The sequence below is a fragment of the Triticum aestivum genome, chromosome 7B (assembly GCF_018294505.1).
Source record: "Triticum aestivum cultivar Chinese Spring chromosome 7B, IWGSC CS RefSeq v2.1, whole genome shotgun sequence".
Lineage (NCBI taxonomy): Eukaryota > Viridiplantae > Streptophyta > Magnoliopsida > Poales > Poaceae > Triticum > Triticum aestivum.
In genome coordinates this window covers 504,901,646-504,912,008 of record NC_057813.1, presented here as the reverse complement: position 1 = coordinate 504,912,008, position 10,363 = coordinate 504,901,646, and the positions used below count along the sequence as shown (strand labels likewise).

The window sequence follows — 10,363 nt, the reverse complement described above, 5'->3', positions numbered from 1 at the left end:
ACCAAATCCTCACCACCAGTCTAGGACTTTTAATCTCTTACTCCTGTGAATCGCAAGATTGACTGCAAGGATTTTTCTTGTCAGTCTGGATGTTGGAGGAAACACAGCCGCCAATTACTTCTCCACATTACCCATATATATCCCCACCAAAAAATTGCTGCAAGAACCGACATGACAAGCTAGAAACCAGTAAGTGGCCCATGATAAAAGTGTTATCCACAGTCCACACCATAGTCAGTTTTGATGATGAGTCATAAGGAATAAGAGCATCCATCATGTCTATACATTATTCAGGCCTCATCCATGATGATCCAATAGAATTACACAACGAACTAAATATTTGCATCAGAAGAAACTGCATAAAAATCCAAATGATGGGCTTGGAGGTTGTAATAATTAAATGTGCATCCTTATTCTGATACAGGTGACCAAAATGTATACTGGAATTCTTGTAAGATACATATGACCAAAATTAGAAGATATCATAGCTACACATAATTCAGTCCTCATCCATAATCTCTCCAATCCATGCATCCTCCAAGTAATGAGAAGTAACCAAGTAGCTCGTGACACAGGTTGAGTTTGAAAAGAATCTCTCCAATCTTGCAGCATATATAATAGAAGTTCATATCATTATGAAATCAGAGAGAGAAAGTGAGAGACTAAAGTAACAGACCTAAAAGATAGAAATATATTTTCATAGCAGCAACAACCCAAGCAATTAAAATTTACCACTATAATAAGAAATCATAAGTAAAAGGAATTGTAGAACAGAAGAGGAGATACAAATGAAATGAATGTAACAAACACATGTAAGAAACTTGATAAGAAAGGGTGTGGTACTGGACACTTACCCCGGCCTACTCCTATGCAATCAGTGATGACTTATGACTCAGATCAATTCATGTCCATCTATTTGAGGGTAAAATGCAAATAAAGGCAAAAAAATACAACCTTCATCCGGAAATACTTGTCGGAGAAATGGATGTATCTAGACGTATAATTAAAAGGAGCAAAAGAAGATGGAATACATTATGGATAAAATTGTACTATCTTTTCAGTTCATCTAAGTAAACCCCAAGAACCGAGTTTTAACTAATCCTGTAACAATAGGTATAATTCAGGTGGAAAAGGCTTGAGCTTTAAGCATAATATGAATACCAATCTCAAAAGAATGTACGGTAAGAAATAAGGGTCTCCGATATTCACTTGCAACTTACCTATAAACTACACATCTTTCCGACACTCGGGGCTCATAAAGCATCTTAGAGCAATCCTATATATCTCGAAAGATAATCATTCACCTGCATTGGCAAGTGAGAAGGCTTCATTAAGAAAATGTAACATCCATCATAAGTCCTAGACCTAACAAACATATGGCTACTACTACTTAACTCATCAAGACCTGGAACTTTAGGAGCTGTACCATAAGGTGCTTTCGTTGCAATTGGAGTTTCATTCATAAAGTTACTACCAGGCATATTTTAGAGTGTAGATTCACTCATTTTTCTCTATATGTAGTCCATATTGGAGTCTCTAAAAAGATAGAGGGAGTATAACTGAACAAAGACTAAACCAAATTGCTCTTCCAATCCTTGTACAAAACAGGAAGCAAACTGAGGAGTGTTACCCACCAAAAAAAGTCTTCAGTACCCTTAAAAAGAATCTGTAGTAGTTGCACTATGGTATTTATAGTTTTGAAATACACAGCGATAAATTCTGAGAAATATGGCGATATGGAGAAATGATAAATTACAAGGAGTGAAACTGCACCAGACCAATCCTGTTAAGAGGCAGACAGAGGAGTTGGGAAGAATGCATGGTCGCGCAAAGCAGCAAAAAACAACCAAATATGCTGTCGTGTTCTTATTTTGCTATTGGAGAGAACGATTTTGCAGTATGTGCAAATACAAATGCGTATACACATTTGGATTGCGAAGCTTACATTTGAGCGCGAGCAGCGTCGCATCCCAGCAAATGGTTAAGCTTGCCATCACAGGATCAACTCCTTAGGAATCAGGAATATTTCAGTGATGAAGATAAACCAGTTCTTTCGGGAAAGGCCAAATTGGCATTACAGACCACGATTCCGCTAACAAAAGAAACACCAAATTGGCATTACAAACCACAACTCCTCTCACTAAAAGTATGAAGGGAAGTACAAAGAGTATATATATATATATATACACACAACAGATTTGGGTTGAGTACATCAGCAGAAACCAGAAGGAACAAAACCAAAAATAGAGCATCCGAAACAGAGTGCCAGATACCAAACAGAAACAGAGTGCCTCCCCAGCAGAGGACGGCATCATGAATAATAATCCAGTGAGAGATTGTAAAAGAAAAGAAAGATGAGAACAGAGGATTGGACAGTGATACGATACACACGTAGGTGTTGAGCTGGCTGACGAAGCTGGAGAACTTCTTGTGCTTGAAGTTGTGCGGGAGCACGTCCCGGTCAAAGGTGGAAGGATTCCACACGACGAAGGACCCCAGGAGATGACCCCGTCCAGCTGCGGCTCGCCTTCGAGATCGTACGTCTTGGACAGGAATGGTGGCAGCTGCGGCCCCTGCAACAGTGCCTCCATGGGCCGCGGTGGCAGGATCAGGTGATGAGCAAAACTAACTTAAGCTTAAGTTCCCCTGTTCCCTAATCTGGGAAATAGAGAGCTTTACCTTCATTACATGATGCACATCATTTGGATTGTTTACTTAGTAGTTAGTAATTGCCATTTTCCGCTTGAACGTCTCTGCTACACATCTCTATTTGAACCAAACAATGTGTATTTTAGAAACTAAAAGATACGCCACGATAACCTAACACTTGAACCTCGATTGAGTGAACTGCTCAATCGAGTAAACTACTCAGTAATATAAATGGAGGTTTCCTACAATAAAACTTGTAGAATAGGTAGCCGAACACACAAGGGTAAGGAAACTGAGAAATATATCACAAGTCAGCATCAAATTTGTTTGGAAGTAAAAATTATCATTCTTTAAGCATCTCACTGAATCAGAATCCAAAAAACGTACAATTTTAATCCCCATTAACTCCGAAACTCAAAACCATGCAAGGAACATACATACACAGAAAAGTAACCAAGCATGAGATGTTTGACCTTTAAATCCTTACCTTACATATGAAATAAATGAAGTCGACATCCAAAAGCACCCTCCTGACATGGTGCAGACAGAGTAACTTTCGTCCCCTAAATTTTACAATAAGAAGAGAAGCAACTTAAACACATGAATTAGCTTAAACTGCATCGAACATAATTTAGCTAGCATCTGCTGCATATGGTTTCCCTTTTCTATAATAAAAGAAGAGGTTTGCATGTTAACTCGGTGGGCTAGGTGACAGAGACATTGATCTGGTGTGAGATAAAAGGTACAAATAAATCTGGTGTGAGACATTGATTCTGATTGTTCCTTGAATTTCACGGTACAGACTGGAATGAAGTAGGCACATAAATCACATTAGATTTAGGTCATCATAGCTTTCATACTGATTGCTATTTTTAATTCTCTTATAAAAAAAAGAGGGTTTCATATACATATTCGGCTAGCTAGGCGACGATCGCACTGGCCTGATGTGGGACATGCATATATTCAGTTGTAGTTCAAGTATTTAAGTTCAGCTAGTGTACTTGACAGTTGCCTGCATCCTAATTATCATGTAGAAGCATGGAGGAAACATGGCTGCAAAGCATTTGAAAAGCATAGACACGTAGTTTCTTTGTTTTGCTCTCATGGTCCTACTTTCTAATAGTGGAGTTTAGAAGCCTGAACTGGTGTTTTTTCTCAGTTATTGGGTGTTATACCAATCTTTGCCTCATGCATTTCTTTCTATGAATAACATAAAGTTCGACCCAGACAATTCTGTAATACCTATGAAACTGAGAAAAATGACCTCTTATGTGACGCTTTCCCTGGTATGCAAATATCCTTCTCATCATGTGGACCCATGGTATTAGATGGATTGTCACTGGTTTTATCTCGTATATGGATACTTCATCTGTCCAGTCGATTTCTCCTAAGCACTGGTCTCGGCTGCAACCATAAAATCCCCTTTGCTTGACTTGATGCCTGCTCAGCCATAGTGACTGGATTTAAAATGGACATAAGAAAGCAGCATTTCAGTAGTGCTGTATCGGAATGCACAAAGGCTTAGTAACTGCAATACTAATTTACCAACAGATCACAAGATGGATTCTGGAAGTATTCTTGCTTGAACTGCTCTAGTAAATTGCCTATTGTCTATCACTACCAACAACTATCAGTCAATTAAGTAACTTCATCCCATTATAATTGAACAAAATAAGGATAAATATGCACATCAAGCCTCTCTTTATTTTGTCAAACAAACAACACCAGGATCATCTTCAGTAAGAAGTGCACACAATAAGCATGCCTCAGTTGATAAATAATAAAGCAACAATTAGAATATATAAAAAGTTAAAAATCTGACTTAAATAATTACGCAATAGCATGTCAACAATCATACCTCACTCCAGGCTTAACCACACAAAATTCTAGTGGAATTGCTACGGTTATTTGTAGGTTCAATAATCGACTGGACACTGTTCTTCGATTGAGCTGATCCAATGCTTCAGGACCTTAACCTTGTTTGGATAAATGCTCAGGTTTAACATCATATTTCAGGATCCTGAAGCATTCCGATCTCCCTCCCCCTGTTGTTGTGTCTTCATTCTTCAGCAGGCCCGAGCTGCTGCCAGGCCAATCACATCTGAACAATAGTAACTGAAACTGAAAATGGCACCAACGAATCTGAGACGCAACAGAAATGACCCAAAGCATGCCTTAAATTACCTTTAATTTTGGGATCAAGCGGCTCTGCAGGGTTGCACCTTTGCCCCTCGGGATCCAGTTCTCGAGCAGATGAACACACACACACACACAGAGTAAATGGGAGGAGGCTCGTCCCCGCTCCTTGCCTCTGCTGCTACAAAATAAGAGAGAGATTAGAAAGAGGAGGAGGAGGAAGGAGGGGCAAGGGATGAACTGACCAGATGCAGAGAGGAGGCGCAGCCCCATGGCCACCGGTGACGAACACCCGAAACCCTAACCACGGGCAAGGTCGCGGGTGAGCGATGGTGGCCGTGAGCGGCGAATCCGGCGGGAGGAGAGGACGCAACGGAGCTCGGCGAGCTCGGCGCTGTGCTGCGCGGTGGCGGAGATGTCGGGGCTCGCTGCTGCTTGGCGCCTTGGCCGAGGAGGCGGCGACAAGGGGAGGGGAGGGGAGGGGAGAGGAGGCGCGCGGGAGGGGAGAGGAGGCGGCGGCAAGGCAGGAGCTGGGCGTGGGGGAGGCGCGGGGCGGAGGCGCGAGCGAGGGTGCGACGGCCGCCGCGGCCCAATCCTGCCGGCGGCGGAGGCGACCCTCCACCCAGAGCGGCGCGGCCGCCTTGGCCATCTCTTGATGGAGGGGCGTGTCCTCCTCACCTTCTTCTCGTAGGGGAACGATTGCTCGCCGAGGAGCTCCTGGTCGCCCGGCTGCGCCGGCGGCCGCCGCGGCCACCTCCTGCCGGCAGCGGAGGCGGCGCGCCACCCAGAGCAGCGCGCCCGCGTTGGCCTCCGTGAGCGCGAACAGGCCGAGAGGGAAGAGGAGAGGGCGGCGTGAGGTCATGGATGGGTACCCGGGCGAGCGGCGGCGGCCGGCGGCGAGGCAGCGAGGCGGGCGCAGCCTAGGGTTTGGTGGGGGAGAGAGAGGCGGGGCAGGAGGAAGAGGATAGGGAGCGGCGCGAGTGGGAGAGGAGGAGACAAGGGGGAATAATGCGGGAGTGAGGCGGCTAGGGTTATCTCCACGGGAGCTGCCACTTTTATACCCATGTGCGTGAAATGACAAAAATGCCCCCGGGGGCACCGACAAGCGGCCGCACGAACGGGGTGAAACTATTCATTGCTACAGGGCTCCTCTATGATCCGACGGCCCAGGTCATCAGAAGGCTCGATCCGACGGCCCAGATCTGATCAAGCGCTTCGATCCAATGGCCAGGGATCGCGAGCGGCTGACGAGGCAGGAGGATGACCGGCATCCTTATTTCTCGATGTTTTGCGAGATTGTGAGCCTCAACATTCGAGGTTCTAGTTTACTTGCAAGATTAAACCCAACTAATGCACAACGCTTCTACCGATCTAGACTGGCCAAAAGTAAGCAACCAACTGAGATAAATATGCATCTATAAACCAAACATAAAGGCATCCATAAATCTAAATATGAAGAAATAAGTCATCACTTGATCAACATCACCGCTAAAGATTACATCAAATTAACAATAATAATGTAGAGTGGAAGTGGAGAGGAGTGGAAAAATGGTTAGGTTTGGTCTGGGGTGCAGATAGGGACGACATATATGTGGGTTTAGGGTGGACCTGTCCAATGTGAGGACGTGCCCAGACGACCCTAAATTCGTCCAACATATGGGTTAGATTTGAGGGGTGCCAGAGTGCCCAAACCTTCAGGCTAGCTTTGAAGGGTCTGGTTGGATGACGATTTTATGAAAGGTCTGGTTGGATGACGGGCAACGACTGACTGTCTGCCGAGACGTTTGGGGAAGGCTTAAGAGGTTCAGTCATAGTTACTCTAAATTTTGCAGGAGGGTAAGAAATCAAGTGAAACTAGAATGTGAGGGCCCGATATTGCAGGAGAGAAGGGTGGGTGGGAGCAAAAATGTTTTGGTAATCACTAGTATTTCCTTTTCCAGTTTGGCTACTTGTAAGTTGTAGTAGATTCGCATGATGGATGCAGCCGTCAGCTCGCTGAAGAAGGCCTGTGGGTCTGTCTTAGGGTGGCCAGCATCCATGGTATCTATCTTAAGGTGACAAGCGACCCTCTATCTATCTTAGGGGTGTGCGTGCGTGAGGGGAGGGGAGGGTAGGTTTGTTGTAAAAAAAATGTTCATCACCGGAGTTAAAGGGATTCTCGGGGGCGTGTGCGGCACAACAATGAGCTATGGTTGGGGGGCGGGGAGGCAAGGCTGGCGCGAGAGCGCGCCGTCGGCGGCAACAAGCGGTTAGGCCAATTGGATCTCAACAGTTTGTAGAAGATGATTAGTAAAATCATTTCAAAAGTTGAAGAAGCTGATCTGGCCATCCATCTTGCATCCGACGACCAGATGGAAGGAAGGAGGAGCCGCCTGTCATGGGAGTAAGTCTAACAGTAAGAATAGGGGGTGCGTAGGAGGAGGCAAGGTCCTAGCTACCATGAGGTTGTACACACAAATTTACGAGTTCAGGCCCCTCTCGGAGGAGGTAATAGCCCTATGTCTCGGTGCCCCGAGGCTTTGTCGACTGTATTATGCGTACATGTTACTAGGGGTGCGAACCCTTGTGCCTGAGGAGGGGGGTGGCTTATATAGAGTGCGCCAGGACCCTCGCAGCCCTCAGTTACACAGGGTTCAATGTGAGTTAAGGTAGGGGCGTTACTGGTAACGCCAACCATTGATGATCTGTAAGACTACAGAGTGAATGCCTGACCGTTGCCATGTTGGGGTGACTTTAGATATTCTGTACTCCAAGTGGTTCTTCATATGGTCGAGTGACCCTGCTATGGTCGAGTGGAATTGGGATATCCGAGTGGAGTCTTCTGTCAGGTGGATTGCACTTCAAGGTGATTCCAGACGGTACTTTCTGTTGGTCTTTGAATGTCTTTGATTATAGGGCAGTGTCCTTGGGTGGGGTGTCTAGGTCAGGCCTAAGACCCTACCCTAGGTACATGTGTTGGAAATATGCCCTAGAGGCAATAATAAAAGTATTATTATTATATTTCCTTGTTCATGATAATTGTCTTTTATTCATGCTATAACTGTATTATCCGGAAATCGTAATACACGTGTGAATACATAGACCACAATATGTCCCTAGTGAGCCTCTAGTTGACTAGCTCGTTGTGATCAACAGATAGTCATGGTTTCCTGGCTATGGACATTGGATGTCGTTGATAACGGGATCACATCATTAGGAGAATGATGTGATGGACAAGACCCAATCCTAAGACTAGCACAAAAAGATCGTGTAGTTCATTTGCTAGAGCTTTGCCAATGTCAAGTATCTCTTCCTTTGACCATGAGATCGTGTAACTCCTGGATACCGTAGGAGTGCTTTGGGTGTATCAAACGTCACAACGTAACTGGGTGACTATAAAGGTGCACTGCAGGTATCTCCGAAAGTATCTATTGTTTTATGCGGATCGAGACTGGGATTTGTCACTCCGTGTAAACGGAGAGGTATCTCTGGGCCCACTCGGTAGGACATCATCATATGCGCAATGTGACCAAGGAGTTGATCACGGGATGATGTGTTACGGAACGAGTAAAGTGACTTGCCGGTAACGAGATTGAACAAGGTATTGGATACCGACGATCGAATCTCGGGCAAGTAACATACCGATAGACAAAGGGAATTGAATACGGGATCGATTGAGTCCTTGACATCGTGGTTCATCCGATGAGATCATCGTGGAACATGTGGGAGCCAACATGGGTATCCAGATCCCGCTGTTGGTTATTGACCGGAGAACGTCTCGGTCATGTCTGCATGTCTCCCGAACCCGTAGGGTCTACACACTTAAGGTTCGATGACGCTAGGGTTATAAAGGAAGCTTGTATGTGGTTACCGAATGTTGTTCGGAGTCCCGTATGAGATCCCGGACGTCACGAGGAGTTCCGGAATGGTCCGGAGGTAAAGATTTATATATGGGAAGTCCTGTTTCGGCCATCGGGACAAGTTTCGGGGTCATCGGTATTGTACCGGGACCACCGGAAGGGTCCCGGGGGCCCACCGGGTGGGGCCACCTGCCCCGGGGGGGCACATGGGCTGTAGGGGGTGCGCCTTGGCCTACATGGGCCAAGGGCACCAGCCCCTAGAGGCCCATGCGCCAAGATATAGGAAAAAGGGGAGAGTCCTCAAGGGGGAAGGCACCTCCGAGGTGCCTTGGGGAGGATGGACTCCTCCCCTCCTCTTAGCCGCACCCCTTCCTTGGATGAGGGGGCAAGGCTGCGCCTCCCCCCTCTCCCCTGCCCCTATATATAGTGGAGGGGAGGGAGGGCATCCATACCTGAGCCCTTGGCGCCTCCCTCCCTCCCGTGACACCTCCTCCTCTCCCGTAGGTGCTTGGCGAAGCCCTGCAGGATTGCCACGCTCCTCCACCACCACCACGCCGTTGTGCTGCTGTTGGATGGAATCTTCCTCAACCTCTCCCTCCCTCCTTGCTGGATCAAGGCGTGGGAGACGTCACCGGGCTGTACGTGTGTTGAACGCGGAGGTGCCGTGCGTTCGGCACTTGATCATCGGTGATCTGAATCACGACGAGTACGACTCCATCAACCCCGTTCACTTGAACGCTTCCGCTTAGCGATCTACAAGGGTATGTAGATGCACTCCCCTTTCTACTCGTTGCTGGTCTCTCCATAGATAGATCTTGGTGTTACGTAGGAAATTTTTTGAATTTCTGCTACGTTCCCCTACAACATGTCCTCGTCATTAGCCCCCAAATGGATTGAGGTCCGAGTGAAGAAGGGTTGAAGTTGGTTCCGACTCAATTCAATGCTTTGGAGGCATTTCATAGAAGTCTGGAAAGCACACTGGTATTTTAATCCTGCTTCAGTCGGCTTGATCGTCTGGTAGCTTGAAGTCATCGAGTGAATTAATGTGATAAGTCTTCGAGTGAATCAGAACGCGAAATCTTAGACGCGATTGACTGCCCTGCAGTTTTCGGATTTCACGGGATTCAAAATTTCGGAGAAGCGCGCCAGATGGAGTGCGGTGCAGTAAACATAATGAATCGGATAAGGACTCCTCGATTTTCACGTCGCCTTTTTCGCCACGTATCGAGCCAGTGCCTGCGACGAGATGTGATTTGATTGCTTGGGCCCACCGGTCAGCCACTCGGAACCAGTCTCATAAAAGGCGTCGAGGCCGATGCGAGGTATAGTGCCTTCCATTCGATCCCCTTTCTCTCTTATTCTTTGCCTCCCTTCTCTCTGCTTCCCACGCCTCCGCTCGGCCCTCCCAAGCTCCACCACAATGGTGAAGGATAAGACCGTGGCCCTGGAGCACGCGAAGAAGGCATGGGCGACGGCAAAGGGCAAGAAGACGGGAGGGGCTCGTTGTCGTGGTCCGTTCTACCACCTGGTTGGATCCAGGGGACTGAATCCATTCTACGATCGTGAAGGAGGACCTGGGCAATCTCGCCCATGACGGCTTGATTGCCCATGGGTCCTGGAGGCTGCCGGGGGATGAATCCGAGCCTCAGCCACGTGATGGTGAGTGTGTTCTCCTCACCACCCATGTCGAGCGAGGTTTTTCTTTGCCTCCGCACCCATTTTTTCGAGGATTCCTGAAC

General features: G+C 46.8%; 1 long non-coding RNA gene across 16 annotated transcripts; it reads right to left on the bottom strand.

The window, feature by feature from the left end:
• Positions 1-254: 254 nt before the first annotated feature.
• On the bottom strand, positions 255-5,809 carry LOC123160316 (uncharacterized). Of its 16 annotated transcripts, XR_006480137.1 has the most exons (10): positions 5,031-5,809; positions 4,834-4,963; positions 4,508-4,750; positions 3,892-4,106; positions 3,137-3,212; positions 2,680-2,766; positions 2,392-2,585; positions 1,946-2,092; positions 1,221-1,304; positions 255-602 (listed from the first exon to the last, which is right to left on the bottom strand). It is a non-coding gene; the product is annotated as an uncharacterized lncRNA (long non-coding RNA). The 16 variants fall into 16 exon arrangements; XR_006480132.1 differs by having other exon boundaries at positions 1,946-2,585; XR_006480131.1 differs by having other exon boundaries at positions 1,946-2,573.
• Positions 5,810-10,363: the final 4,554 nt, after the last annotated feature.